Below are 19,605 nucleotides of genomic sequence, written 5' to 3'. Positions count from 1 at the left end.
CCACATCCTGTCAATTTATTTTAAAAAGATGTTGCCTTCATCAGAGCTACTTTTATTTTTCTCAGCCTGAGGTGGATCAATATAAACTCACTTTCTCTTTCCCTTTCTTGGACATTTCTTCTTTCTTTCCTCCATCTATCTCTATTTATTCCATGGAATTGCAATTCTAACCTGAGCTATCCCAATTTTAATTTATCTATTTCACTATCCTTAAGTGTCTTCTCTCGAAATTTAACTTGTCCTAGTGCAACTTCTGTTTCTCTAGCTTTCCTTTTTACTGCCTAGTCACCCTTTTAAACCTGCCAAGACAAAATTTTTAGTTTTGTAGAATCCCTAGTGTGGAAACAGGCCATTTGGCCCAACAAGTCCACACTGACCATACATAGAGTAACTCACCCGGACCCATTCCCCAACATTTCCCCTGACTAATGTCTCTTGCCTACACATCCCTGAATACCATGGGCACTTTAGCATGGCCAATTCACCTAACCTGCACATCTTTGGAACACCCAAATGAAACCCACGCACACACAGGGAGAATGTGCCAAATCCACCCAGGGCTAGAATCGAACCTGGGTCCCTGGTGCTGTGAGGTAGCAGTGCTAGCCACTGACCGACCATGTCACACTTCTCATAAGTTATTTCATTCCAGCCCTAAAATAGCAAGAATATTAAACATGAGCAGCTTAGTACAAACAATGGTACAATAGGAATAGGCCGTTCTGGCCACCAAGACCTTGCAGATACAGGGCACCTTTTTAATCTAAAACACTTCTGCTTCAATGCAGTCCATATCCCTCCCTTGCATATATCTGTCAAGATGCCTTATAAACATTGTTATTATGTCTGCTTCAACCACCACCTCCCCTCACAGCACATTCCGGGCACTTACTAACTTTCATGTAAAAAAAATCTTACATCCACAATAAACATTCCCCCTTTTACCTTAAACTTATGTCCTCAAGTAGATGACATTTCTATTTTGGGAAAAGGACTCCGACTATCCATGCCTTTCATAAGTTTGTAAAGCTCTATCAAGTTGCTCCTTAGCGTCAAGACATTCAAGTGAAAACAAACCAAGTTTGTCCAATCTCCTCTAATGGCTAATATCCTCTAAACCAGGCAACATCATAGTCCACCTTTTCTATACTCTCTTCAAAGCTTCCACATCCTCCTTGTAGTGTCGTGACCACAGCTATGTTCCAAATGTGGCATTACTAAAGTTCTGTACAGATCCAACATGACTTGTCAATTTTTATTTTTTATTTTACATTTACTTTTAATCTTTGAGACTTGGGAAAATGTTTTGCAGTTTTGTTTTTGAAGAAAGCAACTTTTGAGGAAACAATTTGTTTGCCCCTTTACACTGCTTCTTTCACCTGTAGCAACTATTCCAAACGTCAGTCCCCCTCCTCCCTCAAATAAAAACAAACAGTTGCGATGCTGGAGATCTCTTCTGAAAACGTCTCACTGAGTTTGAAACATGAATGCTGTTTTCTCTCCACAGATGCTGCCAGACCTGCTCAATTTCGCCAGCGATTTTATTCTTGTTTATTTCAAAATCCCAAATTTATTACAACCAAGTGTGGGAAAGAAATCAGCTCTGCTCTTTTTAAACTCCTCTCAATCGATTGTAACATTTTGTTTTAATTTGTCTTTTTTTAGCACATAGCTATCATATTTCAATTATAATATAGCTTACTAAAAGAGCCAATCCAAGGTTTTCTGAGTGAAAAAAATAAACTTTATTACCTATCAGCCTGAAAGAAAAGAAATAAAAATGCAGCCTGAAGCAAAATATACAGTACAGGCAATAAGATTAAAAGGAAAACTGGGGTATCTAATAAAAACAAGAAGATTAAAGTTCTCAGAACCTTCACATTGCGAGTGAAAGCTGAGTTCACAATGTTGTCTTGCTTCCTCAGCAGGAGTGAAATTAGTAGACTCCTCGAGTTCTTGAGTAGCAAATTAATCAAAGTGTTCTTTTCAACATATCCTTTTGAGAGATGATAAGGTGTGTAGAGAGAGTGAGAGAGCAAGCTTATCATTTTTCCTTTTCTATCTGCTCTGCATGTAAGCTACTAAGATATGAATCATTTATATACTCTGGAATACAGTTCCATTGTTTTTTCTGAGCTGAATACTCAACAGGCAACCTTTTATCTCCCTGTATATGAACTTACTATGCATGCATGTATTAAACAGCAGATGTGTTGGCAGCAACATAGTTGTCTGGTTTCACTGCCTTTAGACGAAATGGTGATTCCTGTGCAGCCAGTTTAGAGTATTTCAAATGGGCTCCTAGGCTTCTGCTGTATCCTTCTGATGATTACAGCAGAAAGTTAAGGTCAGGATTTGTTCACTTTAACAATCATTTTCATTCATGAAGGGGGTCTCAGTTTTTAAAATCAGATGATACAAGTTGAATACAATCCTTATCATAAAATACTAGAGATCTGCAGCATAGAAAATGCTTCTTCGGCCCACCAGGTCTAACTATTCTAATCCCAGTTTTCAGGACTTGGCTCATAGTCTTGTATCTTAATAACAATACATATCTAAATACCTCTGAAAGGTTATGAGTGTTTATGCCTCTACCACCCTTACAGGCAATGCATTCCAGATTCCCACCACCACTTGGGTAAAAATATGCTTTGGTGATGTCATTATCTTCAAATCCACACAGAGATAAAATGGATACTCATATAAATATTTCAAGAAGATTATATTCTCCTGACCCCATATAATTTTGTAGTTGATTTGTGAGAATTTGTTACAATCTTATGTTGCAAGGACATCTGTTCAGACTTGATTTTCAGGTGTCGAAAATACTACTGTCTGATCTGTGCTTTTCATATTGCCATTTCATTCCAGATTTAACAATTTTTTTCTTGTCTTTGTAGACAAACACAATAGGCTGTAATTGTTTATTTTGATACAGATTCCTATTGAGTTAGAAGGGAAGTCCATGTCCTTATGAATAGAACATAGAACATAGAATGTTACAGTGCAGTTCAGGCCCTTCGGCCCTTGATGTTGTGCCAATCTGTGAAATTAACCTGATGCCCATCTAACCTACACCATTCCATTATTATACAAGTATTTGTCCAATGCCCATTTAAATGCCCTTAATGTTGGCAAGTCTACTACTGTTGCAGCCAGTCCGTTCCATGCCCCTCCTAGTCTCTGAGTAAAGAATCTACCCCAATATCTGTTCAAAATCTATCACCTCTCAATTTAAAGCTATATTCCCTTGTGTTAGCCTTCACCATCCAAGGAAAAAGGCTCTCACTGTCCACCCTATCTAACCTTCTGATTATCTTATACGTCTTGATTAAGTCACATCTCAAACTTCTTCTCTCCAATGAAAACAGCCTCAGTTCCCTCAGTCTTTCCTCGTAAGACCTTCCTTCCATGCCAGGCAATATCCTAGTAAATCTCCTCTGAACCCTTTCCAAAACTTCTACATCCTCCCTATAATGTTGTGACCAGAACTCCAGGTGCGGCCTTACCAGTGTCTTGTACAGCTGCAGCATAACCTCATGGCTCCGAAAGTCCCTTGCCAATAAGTGCCAACACACCATATGCCTTTACAACCCTATCAACCTGGATGGCAACTTTCAGGGATTTATGCACCTGGACACCGAGATCTCTCTGTTCATCTACACTGTCAAGAATTTTACCATTAGCCCAGTACTCTGCATTCCTGTTACTTCTTCCGAAGTGAACTACCTCACACTTTCCACATTAAACTCCATTTACCACTTCTCAGCCCAACGCCTCATCAGAATCCTTCAGCACTGTCCACAACTCCACCGAACTTAGTGTCATCTGCAAATTAACCGACCCATCCTTCTAAGCCCACATTCAGATCATTTATTAAAATGACAAACAGTAGTGGCCCAAAACAGATCCTTGCAGCACACCACTAGTAGCTAAGCTCCAGAATGAACATTTTCTATCAACCACCGCCTTACAGCTAGCCAATTTCTGATCCAACTGTTCAACCACCTTCAGATTTTTAGATCATTGGGATGTTTTCTGGAGCAGAGGTAACCTGTTTGAGAAGAACAGGTTGCTTGTGAACTGGAAGGAGATGAATATCTTGGCGGCCATGTTTGTTAGCGCTACAAGGGAGTATTTAAAGTAGTTTGGCAGTGGTGGTGGGATCCTCGACAGCAGGGAGGCAAGTGTGAGGCTGGAAGGAGATACTGTAATCATAAATAGTAATGTGAAGAGACAGGTTAGGCTGGAACACAACAGGGAGCAAGCAATGTCTGCTGGATTAAATTGCAACTATTTCAATGCAAGAGGGCTGATAGGTAAAGCTGATGAATTCAGAGCCTGGATAGGTACATGGGACTGGGATATTATAGCCCTTACAGAAACATGGCTAAAGGAGGGACAAGACTGGCAGTTGAATGTGCCAGGTGCTTTAGTGGGACAGAGGTGATGGAAAGAAGGGAGGGGGACTTTCATTTTTGGCGAGTATCACCGTAGTAATCAGAGATGAAATAACTGAGGGATCATCCAATGAGGCTTTGTGGGTGGAGCTAAGAAGTAAGAAGGGGAAGGTAAGGTTATTGGAGTTGTACTGTAGGCCCCCAAATAGTCAACGGGAATTAGAAGAACATATATGAAGGGAGATGGGGGAGACTTGCAGGAGCAATAGCGTTGTCATGGTAAGGGATTTTTAATTTTCCTAACATGGGCTGGGACTGCCATAGCATTAAGGGTATGGATGGAATTTGTTAAGCACATCCAGGAAAATTTTTTTAAGCGGTATATTGATGGTCCTACTTGGGAAAGGGCAAAACTTACCTATTCTTGGGAAGTAGGGCAGGGCAGGTGACTGAGGTGACAGTGGAGGAGTACTTTGGGATCAGTGACCATAGTTCTGTTGATTTTAAAATAGTTATGGAGGGGGACAAGACCAGTCCACAGGTTGAAGTTCTAAATTGAGGCAAGGTGAATTTTGATGGAATTAGACATGAGCTTTCAGGGGTTGATTGGAGTAGTTTGTTTGCAGGCAAAGGGACCTCTGACAAGTGGGAGGCCTTTAAAAGTGAGAAAGCTGGAGTTCAAGGTCTATATGTTCCTGTGAGGGTGAAGGGTAGGGTTGGCAGGAACAGGAAACCCTGGATGACGAGAGATATTGAGGCTTTGACCAGAAAAAAAGGGGTGTGGCTCAGATACTGGCAGCTAGGATCAAGGGAATACTTGGAGGTATCTAGGGGATACAGGAGTTTACTGAAGAAGGAAATCAGGAGAACAAGAAAGGAGCATGACACTAAAATAGGCGTTATTGTGGACAGTGACGAAGGTTATCAGAAATTTCTACAGGACCTTGATCAGCTGGGGAAGTGGGCCAAGAAATAGCAAATAGAATTTAATATCAATACGTGTGAGGTGCACAGAACATAGAATATAGAACATTATAGCACAGAACAGGCCTTTCAGCTATTAATGTTACACTGACCTGTGGAATCATCTGAAGTCCATCTAACCAACGCTATTAAAGTTCTTAAATGCTCTTAAAGTTGACGAGTCTACTACTGTTGCAGGCAGTGCATTCCATAACCCTACCACTCTATGAGTAAAGAAACTAGCTCTGACATCTATCCTATGTCTATCACCCCTCAATTTAAAGCTATGTCTCCTTCTGCTAGCCATCACCATCTGAGGAGACAGGCTCTCACTGTCCACCTATCTATCCTTCTGATTATCTTATATGTCTCAATTAAGTCACCTCTCAACCTTCTTCTCTCTAATGAAAACAGCCTCAAGTCCCTCAGCCTTTCCTTGTAAGACTTTCCCTCCATACCAGGCAACATCCTAGTAAATCTTCTCCGAACCCTTTCCAAAGCTTCCACATCCTTCCTTTACTGCGGTGACCAGAACTGTACGTAATATTCCAAATGTGGCCACAGTAGAGTTTTGTACAACTGCAGCAAGGACAGCTGGACAAGTTTCAGCTCAGGAGTCATACTCTACCACTGGACATATCAAGGGGCAATGGTTAGATTTTTTTATTAGAAAAAGAGTCATTGCTTGGCTTTTTTTGAATTGGTACCTACTAGTTTTCGGCCTTTGTCTGGAAAAAATCCAAGTCTCGCTCCATTTGGACATGATTGCTTCAGTATCTGAGGAGTCATGAATGGTGCTGGACATTGTGCAATATTTAGCGAACATCCCGACTTCTGTCCTTATGATGGAATGAATGTCGTTGATGTAACAGCTGCAGATGGTTGGGCTGAGGATACTGCACTGAGGAATTCCTGCAGGGATGTCCAGTAGATGAGACGTATGACGTCCTACAACCACAGCCATCTTCCTATATGCCAGTTATGACTCCTACCAGTAGAGAGTTTGCCCCTGATACTCATTGATTTTAGTTTCGCTCAAGCTCCTTAATGCCACACTCAGGCAAATGCAGCCTTAATGTCAAAGACTGTCACTCTCACCTCATGTCTGGAATTTGACTCTTTTGTCCATGTTTTAACCAAAGCTGTAATGAGGTCAGGAGCTCAGTGGCCCTGGTGAAACATCAAACTGGGCATTACTGAGTAGATGCTGCTTGATAGCTTTGTTGATGACACCTCTCATCACTTTATTGATGATCAAAAGTTGACTGAAGGGTCAGTAATTGGTGGGGATGCATTTGCCCTTATTTTTGTGCACAGGACATACTGAGCAATTTTCTATATTGTTGAGTTGATACCGAAGTTGTTTCTGTACTGGCACAGCTTGGTTAAAGGAGTGGCAAGTTCTGGAGCACAAGTCTTCAGTACCTTTGCTGAAATGTTGTCAGGACCTATACCCTCTACAGGATGAAGCACCTCCAACGTTTTCTTGCTATCACATGGAGTGGTTCAAATTGGCTGAATGCTAGTAAAAGTGATGCTGGGAACAAATGGGAGACACTGACTTGGATCTTGGCACTTCCAGCTAACTATTATAGAATTATAGAGATGTACAGCATAGAAACAGACTCTTCAGTCTAACACATCCATGCCAACCAGATATCCTAAATTAATTTAGACACATTTGCCAGCACTTGGCCCATATTCCTCTAAACGCTTCCTATTCATATACCTATCCAGATGCCTTTCAAATGTTGCAATTGTACCAGCCTCCACCACTTCCTCTGGCAGCTAATTCCATGTACGTACCATCCTCTGCATGAAAACGTTGTCCCTTGGGTCCCTTCCTAAATCTTTCTCCTTCCACTCTAAACTATGCCTTCTAGTTCTGGACTCCCCCAACTAGGAATAAGACCTTTTCTATATATCCTATCCATACCATTCATGATTTAATAAACCTCTATAAGTTCCCTCCTCAGCTTCCATTGCTTCAGGGAAAACAGCCCCAGCTTATTCAGCCTCTCTCAAGAGCTCAAACTCTCCAGCCCTGACAACAACTTGTGAATCTTTTCTGAACCCTTTTAAGTTTCACAAAATCCTTCCTTTAGGAGGGAAACTGGAATTGCACACAATATTCCAATAGTGGTCTAACCAATGTTCTGAACAGCCAAAACATGACCTCCCAACTCCTGTACTCAATGCTCTGACCAATAGAGGAAAGCATACTAAACACTTTCTTCACTATCCTATTTAAGTGAGACTCCACTTTCAAGTAATTAATGAACCTGCACTCCAAGGTCTCTTGTTGAGAATGCTCCAGCCTTACCTTTTGCACCAATATGTGGGGCTTTTCTGTCATTGACAATGGAGACATTTGTGGAGCTGCTTCCTCCAGTGAGTTGTTTAATTGTGCACCAGCATTCGTAAATGGATGTGGCAGGACTGCAGAGCTTAAATGCATTGCTGTTCTGCGCAATATTACAAGATGTTACAGAACTGAAAAAAAAAATTGTTTTGATTTTGCAGGTGCTACCGATGGTCAACAATACAAGTTAAAAGAAATTAAAGGTGAGTATTATGCAGTTGTACCTGTGTGTGTCCTTCCTTCACATGTGCCTGCTCAACTTTTCATCGTAGCAATGCAACACTTCTCTAAAAGTTTGTTTGGAGCAGTTCGCGCTTATTTTTTATTGAGCGATTATTCAAAAAATGATGAATTGTTAAATCAGCATGTTCACATTAATGACAGGTCTAATGTTGAAAATCCAGCTGATTATGAACCAGAATTATCCACAAACTGAACATTTCTCTCCCTGCAGATCAGTGTTTCACTCCAGGATGGAGTAAATGCTGGAATAGAGAGGCCAAGAGTTGAGCCCAGAGATGGTATCACTGACTTTTGTGTACACATAGGGCCCAAGTCTATCATGCGTCTTTAAGATCTCACCTCCATACTACCACCTGATGAAGGAGCGGTGCTCCGAAAGCTAGTGCTTCCAATTAAACCAGTTGGACTATAACCTGCTGCTATGTGATTTTTAACCTCCTCCACCAAGCCCCTCCCCAACCCCACGCCAGTAGCCCCTCCCCCATACTCAAGACATAAAATGGGCAGGATAATAGCTAAGTGGTTAGCACTATTACCTCACAGCACCAGGAACCCAGCTTCAACTCCAGCCTTGGGTGAATGTCTGTGTGGAATTTGCACATTCTCCCCAGAATCGCTAGAGCCAGGGAGTGTCCCAGAGAACTCGAAAATCGTTAACACGACACCCCTGTCTAAACGGGGAGTAAGGCAAATTACTGGCAGATCAGCCAAACTTTGGTCTTGGGAAAGATTTTGAAGTCCATTGTGAAGATTTCACCTTGGTTTCATCAAGGAGACGTCATGCCTGACAAATCTGCTAGAATTCTTTGATGAAATAATGAGCAGGTTTGACCAAGGAGAGTCAATGGATGTTACCTACCTGGACTTCAAGAAGGCCTTTGACAAGGTGCTGCACAGGAGGATGCTCAGTAAGATAAGGACCTATGATGTCAGAGGTAAGGTGCTGGCATGGATAGAAAGTTGGCTGTCTGACAGAAAGCAGGGAGTGCTGATAAAAGGGTCTTTCTCAGAATGGCAGCCAGTGACCAGCACTGTTTCGCAAGGGTCACTGGTGGGCCCACAACATTTCACTTTATACATTAATGATCTGGAGGATGGAACTGAGGGCATTCTGGCTAAGTTTGCAGACGATACACAGACAGGTAGAGGGGCAGGTAGCAATAGGGAGGCAGGGAGGCAGCAGAAGAATTTGGACAGAGTGGGCAACGGAGTGGCAGATTGAGTACAATGTGGGAAAGTGTGAGTTAAGAAAAACAGAAGCATGTACTATTTTCTAAACAGGGAGAAAATTCAGAAGTCTGAAGTGCAAAGAAATTTGGAAGTTCAAGCCCAGGATTCTCTCAAGGTAAACTTGCAGGTTGAGTCAGTAGTTAGGAAGGCAAATGTAATGATACCATTTATTTTGAGAGGTCTTGAATATAAAAGTCTGAATGTACTTCTGAAACTTTACAAGGCTCTGGTCAGGCCACCTTTGGTGTATTGTGCACAGTTTTGGGTTCCACATCTTAAGAAGGATGTACTGGCCCTGGATGGTATTCAGAGGAGGTTTACTAGAATGGTTCCAGGAATGAAACACTTAACATATGAAGAACATTTGAGGACTCTGGATCTATACTCAGAGTTTAGAATGATGAAGGAAGATCAAAATAAAACTCACAAAATATCGAATGGCCTGGACGGAGTGGATGTTGGGAAGATGTTTCTATTGGCAGGAGAGACTAGTATCCGAGATTAAGTCGAAGACCTTTTAGAACAGAGATAAGGAGAGACTTCTTCAGCCAGACTGTGGTAAATATATGGAATTCATTGCCACAGAAGGCTGTAGAGGCAAGCCATTGAGTATATTTATGATGGAGACAGATAGGCTCCTGATTGTCAAGGGTTATGGGGAGAAAGCGGGTGAATGGGGTTGAAAAACTTATCAACCATGTCTGAATGGTGAAGCTGACTTGATGAACTGAATGGCCTAATTTCTGCTTCTATATCTTCTGGTTTCTGATCCCTTCGGATTTCCTTCAGGTGCTCCAGTTACCCCCCACATCCAAGGATGTGCAGGTTAGGCAGATTAGCCATGATAAATGTGGACTTATAGGGAAGGGGACTGGTTCTGATTGGGTGCTCTTTGGAGAATCGGTGTAGACTGGATGGGCTGAATGGCTTCTTTTCACATGGTAGGAATTCTATGATTCTAACTGCTTGTACTTGTCTAAGTGTACTTCTAGCAGCCTTGTTTTCTGACAGAATTCAGGCCAGCACTCCCAATTCATACCATACACGCATTGAAAAGATAAACCACTAAGAAATATGATCTTTCACCAAGAAATTGAAAGTCCTATGGTGGCCTTAAGGTAACTTTTGAGGGAGAATGGATGTACGCCTGGATGACAAGTACCTTCACTGGAAAATAAAGTATCTTATCCTTCTAGATAGTTCCTGCAAGTTGTTCATAAGCCAGCAGTCTGGATAAGAAGTATCTAGACCTGGGTAAATGCAAGCTAACATTCTGCAGTTACATACCTGAGGTAGATATGTTTTGCTAATCCATTGTCATTGATTGTACATCTACACAGAGGGGTGATTCCCAGTATCAGTAATTTTAAAACAGCTTAGAAATATGTTGAAAACAAGTCAAAACATCAGTAGTCTCAGCATTAATGTAAAATCTATGGCATACAATCAGCTGCTTTGAGCCATCTACTCTCTGTAGGTGTTCATATTCCATTTGAACCTCCTCCCAATACATCTTCTGACCCAGCAAATTTACCTGGTATTTTGCATGGGAATACTTCACCAGTATATCCTTTCATTTTTAATAAAGTGCCCTTTGAAAGAGGGAGCCCTTCCCTTCACACTCTTGTGCCAGAGTGCAGTTGCAAGGTGGTTGAAATGGTGTACACCAAGGTCCCTCTGATCCTCAGTCCTTCTCAGGTTCTTACCATTCTTTTGCCATATTTGTCCTGCCTGTGCATCACTTTGCACTTATCCAGATTAAATTCTATTTGCCATTGATCAGCCCATTTGACCAGTCCATCAATATCGTCTTGTAGTCTAATCTGTTATGTTTCCCTCTAACCTTCCATTCCCTGATCATTCAAACAGACACTGGTATACTATGTTGTAAGTTTTTAATTGAAGGTAACAGTATAATATACATAGTGCTGAAGAGCTCAGACTTTGTTACCTTTTAATTGGTCTCCTAACACACTCCAACCATGCCTCCTGTGATAAATGACACAACCTCCTGTCTGCTCATGTACACAAGTAATGGACACACTTAAAGACATTCTACAACATTGTGCACAGATGATGCTTACCAATGTAAGCCTCTGAAAAAGTTAATGCTGAAGAATGAATATAGCACCATCCAATATGATGATGTCACATGGATTTGGGGAGGAGAACAGTTTTGGATCTCGACGGAATAACACTTAATTGTCATTCTCCTTCACAATCTCTGGAGCAACATTCATCACACCAATGTAACCTGTTCCTGATTGCTAGCATGTAATACACGACAGCTTCTTTAAGTCTGTTCTCTTCTGACTACTTAGTGGCTTTCCACTTCCACACTAGGCCTATCAGGCCCTATTGATCCCTATTCAGGAAGAGGGAGGGGACAGCAAATCTAGCAGAAGGACCTTACATCATGGTGAGGATTTATCTTACAAGAGATCGCATTGTTGGATTTAGGAAGGGAATGTTGTTTGATATTAACTAGAATTCTTATTGGATGACATTAAATAATTTTTCACAGCATATTTAAAATATTTTCACAAATGTGAAATGTGCCCTTCCATTTTCACTCTCAAAGACTACATAAATCATTTTTTTTATGTTTGTACATTTTTCGTATTAATTTGATTCTAATGTTCAACTGCCCGCAGTACCACATAATTCTAAATATTTTGTCATTTTGATCAAATGGTTAAGTTCATGGGGAAACAGGAAAATCAAGGACTCTGCCAGGTGCTGACAAAGCTAGCCTACCTGAGAGAGAATTTGCACGATTTTTTACCAGGCCTCTTTAAGATCATGAAATATTATAATATGAATATTAAATATATGATGCATCTCACAGATGTCAAAAAATAATATGGATTTTATTTTACAGATGACATGTACAACCTAAAGTCTATCAAAATGGATTTGTCTGAGTTTGAGGCTCTTGATACATATGCTTGTAAGGTAACAACTGAAATTCTAACCAATAGTCCTTCTAATTAAAAAGCTAAAAACTAGATCAGAATCCTCTCTATGTTCCAATTCCAAATCTTTATTGTTCATAATTTGTCAATTGCTGAAGTTTAAAAGGAAGTTTTGTAAAATTCACCGGTCTTAGCTTTCACCATATCCATGATCACTCAATTGACACTGTCTTCTCTGACTTTAAATTTAATTTCCACTTCACTTTGTAATACTGTTTGCGTACAGTCAGGATTAGACTTACATCCAATTCCTTCCTTCCCATCTTGTGGCAGTTCCCAACACCAGACTTTAAGCAAGCTAGGAGTTTATCCTAAGAAATTGTACAGCTTTGCTCAAGATGTGTCCAGTTTCACATCCAACTGAATTGAAACTGATCTTTGAAAACTCCAGGAGAAAGAAACATTAACTGCCTCAACCTGTCCATCCCTCTCACACACTCCGACCTCTCATCCTCACAACGCACAGCTGTCCCCTCTCTCCACTCCAAACAAAACCTCACCATCAAATTGGCAGACAAGGGAGGCGTGGTGGTAGTTTGGCGCACCAATCTTTACACCACTGAAACTGGACGCCAACTCGCACGGTGGCACAGTGGTTAGCACTGCTGCCTCACAGCGCCAGGGACCTGGGTTCAATTCCCGACTCAGGCGACTGACTGTGTGGAGTTTGCACGTTCTCCCCGTGTCTGCGTGGGTTTCCTTCGGGTCCTCCGGTTTCCTCCCACAGTCCAAAGATGTGCGGGTCAGGTGAATTGGCCATGCTAAATTGCCCGTAGTGTTAGGTAAGGGGTAAATGTAGGGGTATGGGTGGGTTGCGCTTTGGCGGGTCGGTGTGGACTTGTTGGGCCGAAGGGCCTGTTTCCACACTGTAAGTCTAATTTAATCTAAAAAAAAACCTCCTCCTACTGCCCCCTTGACCATGACCCCACCTCACACCACCAAACCATCATCTCTTAGACCATTCATAACGTCAATACCTCAGGAGATCTCCCTTCCACCGCCTCCAACCTCACAGTCCCCCAACCCCGCACCGCCCGTTTCTACCTCCTGCCCAAAATCCACAAACTCGACTGCCCCGGCTGATCCATTATCTCAGCCTGCTCCTGCCCCACCGAACTCATCTCTGCATACATCGACACTGTCCTGTCCCCCTTACTACATACCACCTACGTACGGGACACCACCCACACCCTCCACCTCCTCCATGATTTTCGCTTCCCCGGCCCCCAATGACTTATCTTCACGATGGACATCCAGTCCCTATACACTTCCATCCCCCATCACAAAGGCCTCTAAGCCCTCCGCTTCTTCATCTCCCGCCAACCCAACCAGTACCGTTCCACTGACACCCTCCTTCAACTGACTGAACTGGTCCTCACTCTTAACAACTTCTCCTTCCAATACTCCCACTTCCTCCAAACCAAAGGAGTAGCCATGGGCACCCCATGGGGCCCAGCTATGCCTGCCTCTTCGTAGGATATGTGGAACAGTCCATCTTCCGCAGCTAAACTGGCACCACTCCCCACCTTTTCCTCCGTTACATCGATGACTGTATCGGCACTACCTCGTGCCCCCACAAGGAGGTTGATCAGTTCATCCACTTTACTAACACATTCCACCCTGACCTCAAATTTACCTGGACTGCCTCAGACTCCTCCATCCCCTTCCTAGACCTCTCCATTTCTATCTCGGGCGACCGACTCAACACAGACATTTACTACAAACCGACCGACTCCCACAGCTACCTAGATTACACTTCCTCCCACCCTGCCCCCTCTAAAAATGCCATCCCATATTCCCAATTCCTCCGCCTCCACTGCATCTGCTCCCAGGAGGATCAATTCCACTACTGAACAATTCAAATGGCCTCCTTCTTCAAAGACCGTAATTTCCCCTCCGATGTGGTCGACGATGCTCTCCATCACATCTTCTCCACTTCCCGCACCTCCGCCCTTGAACTCCACCCGTCCAATCACCACCAGGACAGAATCTTCCACCCCACCAACCTCCGGATACATCGTATCATCCTTCGTCATTTCCGCCACCTCCAGACAGATCCCACCACCAGGGATATATTTCCCTCTCCACCCCTATCAGCATTCAGAAAGACCACTCCGTCCGTGACTCCCTTGTCAGGTCCACACTCCCCACCAACCCAACCTCCACCTCCGGCACCTTCCCCTGCAACCGCAAGAAGTGTAAAACTTGCACCCACACCTCCCCCCTCGCCTCCCTCCAAAGGCCCAATGGATCCTTCTATATCCATCGCAAATTCACCTGCACCTCCACACACATCATTTGCTGTATCCGCTGCACCTAATGTGGTCTCCTCTACATTGGGGAGACAGGCTGCCTACTTGCGGAACATTTCAGGGAACACCTCTGAGACACCTGCACCAACCAACTCAACTGCCCCGTGGCTGAACACTTTAGCTCCCCTCCCGCTCTGCCAATGACATGCAGGTCCTTGGCCTCCTCCATCGCCAGACCCTGGCCACACGACGCCTGGAGGAAGAGTGCCTCATCTTCTGCCTAGGAACCCTCCAACCACACGGGATGAATGTAGATTTCTCCAGCTTCCTCATTTTCCCTCCCCCACCTTATCTGAGTCTCAACCCTCAGATTCAGCACCGCCCTCTTGACCGGCAATCTTCTTCCCAACCTCTCCGCCCCCACCCCCTCTCTGACCTATCACCCTCACCCTCACCTCCTTCCACCTATTGTATTCCCAGCACCCCTCCCCCAAATTCCCTCCCCCCTACCTTTTATCTCAGCCCGCTTGACACACCAGCCTCATTCCTGAAGAAGGGCTTATGCCCGAAACGTCAATTCTCCTGCTCCTCGGATGCTGCCTGGCCTGCTGTGTTTTTCCAGCACCACATTTTTCACCTTTGAAAATTCCAGTCAATCCAAGCAACACCTCTCCAATCCCATCCTACAGGCCTGTCTCTGGATGCAGAACCTTGTTGTTGTGTTTAAGCTTGACCTCGACATTCTTGTCTTGAATCATTTCACAACTAAGGCCGCTTTCTTGTACTCAATACATGCCCTACCCTGACAATGAAGCCTTTCTTTTATTCAGGTAGCATCTACATTTATTGATCTGTCCATGTGTCTTGCGTACTTGTTCATTGGTGTTTCAGTCTATATAGTACATGTACTTAAAATTGTTCCTTGTCCTTCTAGACCTGTTTGATGTACACTATCCTCCTTCCAGTATCTCTTCTCTATCATCTGGCTGAGTGGAACTGGAACTGCTCTCGTCTAGTTACATTCTCATCTATCCCATTGCAGCCAAAGTGTTATCTGGAAAAGCTTCTCTTCTGCTCTTGCACTGTTACCTCTGGTGTCCACAGAAATCCAACCTTGGCATCTTCATCCTATTTGCCATTTACAGGCTATTCTTGGGCAATAACATCTGAAAACATTTCATGTGCACCCATCTCAATCTCACTATTGACACTTTTGACTCCTTTAGTGTTGCTGAATCATCAGAATGTTGATCAATGTTCATTACCTGCTGCACAGATGTTTACTGGGAAGGCTGAAACTTTTGCTTTCAGTTCTACTGCAGACTGTCTGTTTCTGTGTCTGACTGACTTCACCTCTGCCTTAACTCATGCATTCATGCCCTCCTCACCTGCAGACATCACTATTCCAACACACACCTGGCTGTTTTGACATGCCCTCTAACACCTTGAGTCCAGCTAATGCTTTGCTTCTTGTGTAGGTTAGGTTAGGCCATGCTAAATTGCCCATTGTGTTTTGGGGATGCATAGGTTAGGTGCATGAGTTTGGGGTAAATGTAGAGTAATAGGGTAGGGAATGGATTTGGGTGGACAACTATTCGGAGGGTTGGTGTGGACTTGTTGGGCCAAATGGCTTGCTTTCACACTTTAGGGATTCTAATCTATTCTATGAAATCTATAAAGTTATTATCATTCAGGAACTTGCTTTCTAAACACGCTTTGAAGGTGCCAGTGTTGGACTGGGATGTGCAAAGTTAAAAATCACACAACACCTGGTTATAGTCCAACAGGTTTATTTAGAAACACTAGCTTTCGGAGCACTGCTCAACCACCTGATGAAGGAGCAGCACTCTGAATGCTAGTGCTTCCAAATAAGCCTGTTGGACTATAACCTGCTGTTGTGTGTTTTTTAATTTTGCTTTCTAAAGAAGAGGAAAATATTGCTTCGAGCTTTTCATTTCTGTGAAAAAAAGGCATGTGTTATCAGCTAGATGGTCAATTAGCTGTCTGGGAAGAATACCAGCTGTAGAGCAAGGCAATAACACCTACACCTTATTAAAGCTGAAGACCTTGACATTTTGAAAGTTTCTAAACCTGATGTTCTCAAAGAATTTTGACCAGCTGATATAAAAACTACAAGTGCATACCCTCACAGCCTGCTGAATATTCAAATCTTTGAGGGACTCATGCCATAACTCAGCCACATGACTCTGGCTATCTGAGCCTATCCAGACTAACCTTTCAAGAGACTGATTTTAATGGAGCTACAATGTATGATTTTACAAGCTTTTCCTTTGTTTTTAATTGGTAAAATTTGTCACAATTATATAACACCAGAACTACTGATTTTCAAATGTGAATGTCTAGTGTAATATCTGGACTAAAACTTACTTTAATAGACTAAAATTATTTTAATATGTGACAAAACCACACATTTAAGTTGGACAAAGGCCTCACCAGGTGCCAGGTGGCCTGCTGCTGCATAGGGCGGGGGACCTAGGTGTGATACCAGCCTTAAAGTACAGTCTGGATGGAGTTTGGATGTTCTCCCCATACCTGCGTGGGTTAAATCCAGGTGCTCTGGTTTTTTCACCCAGTCCAAAGATGTGCAGGTGGATTAACCATGGTGTGCATATCTGATGTCCCTCCTATCGGAAGGCTGTTGTGGCACTTAAAAGCATTCAGAAAAGATTTACAAGGATGTTGTCAGGGTTGGAGGATTTGAGCTACAGTGAGAGGTTGAATAGGCTGGGGCTGTTTTCTCTGGAGCGTCGGAGGCTGAGGGGTGACCTAATAGAGGTTTATAAAATCATGAGAGGCATAGATAGGGTAAATAGAAAAGTCATTTCCCTGGGGTGGAGGAGTCCAGAACTAGAGGGCAAAGATTTCGGATGACAAGGAAAAAAAAATTAAAAGGGTGGTGCGGTGTATGGAATGAGCTGCCAGAGGAAGTGGAGGTTAGTACAATTACGACATTTGAAAGGCATTTGGATTGGTATATGAATAGGAGGGGTATGGACCAAGGTCTGGTAAACGGGACTAGATTAGTTTGGGATACCTGGTCATCATGGACAAGTTGGACTGAAGGGTCTGTTTCCATGTTGTACATCTCTAAGACTCTAAATTGTCCCCACCTGCAGGCTAGGTGGATTTATAGGGTTACAGGGATAGGGTGGGGGAAACTGGGTCTGGTTGGAATAGTCTTTGGAGGGTTGGTGTAGACTTGATAGGCTGAATGTTCTCTTTCAGCACTGTCAATATTCATGGATTACCTAACCCCACAGCTGGCTGAGGTTCAAAGTGGATTTGAGGAGAGGCAGCTGGGCTGAAATTAAATATTCATCCAGAGGCAACAATCCCAGTCAATTCTGCCAAGTAGGAATTAAAAGGCCCTCATCTAAAATGCACCATCATGACAATTTTTCCACATGCTGGAGATGATACCAAAGATGCAGTATTGAACTCTGGCTGAGAATTTTCTCCCTTTGCCTCTCAAGAAGAAAATAGTGCCTCATAATACAATTGGAATAAAGTAACAATGCACTGAGAACTCAAAGGAGAACTGCAATTTTCTCTAATGCTGACAGTCTCAGAAATCATCTGATCAAGTGTGGTCTCAGGTTAAACCCTAATACCTCAAGTGACCCAAAAGAATTTAGTGGGCGGCACGGTGGCACAATGGTTAGCACTGCTGCCTCACAGCGCCAGAGACCCAGGTTCAATTCCCACCTCAGGCGATTGACTGTGTGGAGTTTGCACATTCTCCCCGTGTCTGCGTGGGTTTCCTCCAAGTGCTTCGGTTTCCTCCCACAATCACAAAGATGTGCGGGCCAGGTGAATTGGCCATGCTAAATTGCCCGTAGTCTTAGGTAAGGGGTAAATGTAGGGGTATGGGTGGGTTGCGCTTCAGCGGGTCAGTGCGGACGTGTTGGGCCTGTTTCCACACTGAAAGTAATCTAATTTAAAAAACTTCGTACTGTTATGACACAGGGACAGCAAGCCAAATCAACTCAGATTCACTAAACTTGGATCAATAACCCAGTGAAATCAAAACATTCGATGGATCTCAAAATCACCCCATTGCTCCTAATTGGATATTAAGAATCACAGCTTTTAGATGCTGTGTTTATTACTCAAGCAAAAAATGATCAAATGAATCTATATAGTGTAGAAGTAAAAACAATGACTGCAGATGCTGGAAACCAGATTCTGGATCAGTGGTGCTGGAAGACCACAGCAGTTCAGGCAGCATCCAAGGAGCAGTGAAATCGATGTTTCGGGCAAAAGCCCTTCATCAGGAATAAAGGCAGTGAGCCTGAAGGATGGAGTGATAAGCTAGAGGAGGGTGGGGGTGGGGAGAAAGTAGCATAGAGAACAATGGGTGAGTGGGGGAGGGGATGAAGGTGATAGGTCAGGGAGGAGAGGGTGGAGTGGATAGGTGGAAAAGGAGATAGGCAGGCAGGATAAGTCCAGACAAGTCGTGGGGACAGTGCTGAGCTGGAAGTTTGGAGCTAGTGTGAGGTGGGGGAAGGGGAAATGAGGAAGCTGTTGAAGTCCACATTGATGCCCTGGGGTTGAAGTGTTCCGAGGCGGAAGAAAAGGCGTTCTTCCTCCAGGCGTCTGGTGGTGAGGGAGCGGCGGTGAAGGAGGCCCAGGACTTCCATGTCCTCGGCAGAGTGGGAGGGGGAGTTGAAGTATTGGGCCACGGGGCGGTGTGATTGATTGGTGCGGGTGTCCCAGAGATATTCCCTAAAGCGCTCTGCTAGGAGGCGCCCAGTCTCCTCAATGTAGAGGAGACCGCATCGGGAGCAACGGATACAATAAATGTTATTAGTGGATGTGCAGGTAAAACTTTGATGGATGTGGAAGACTCCGAAGTAGACCATTCAGCCCATTGAGTCCACACCAAACGTATGAAGAGCATCTCACCGAGACCCAATTCCCTACATTTCCCATGGCTAACCCACCTAACCTACACTTCCAAGGACACTGTGGGTAGTTTAGCATAGCTAATCTCCCTAACCCACACATCTTTGGACTGTGGAAGTTAACCGGAGCACCCAGAGGGAACTCACACAGACATGGGGTAACATGCAAACTCCACACAGACAGTCACCTGAGAGTGTAATTAAACATGGCTGCCGGAGTTGTGAGGCAGCAGTGCTAACCACTGATCCATT

Source organism: Hemiscyllium ocellatum, chromosome 13 (genome assembly GCF_020745735.1).
Source record: "Hemiscyllium ocellatum isolate sHemOce1 chromosome 13, sHemOce1.pat.X.cur, whole genome shotgun sequence".
NCBI classification, from domain to species: Eukaryota; Metazoa; Chordata; class Chondrichthyes; order Orectolobiformes; family Hemiscylliidae; genus Hemiscyllium; species Hemiscyllium ocellatum.
Note: the sequence above shows the minus strand (reverse complement) of the source record.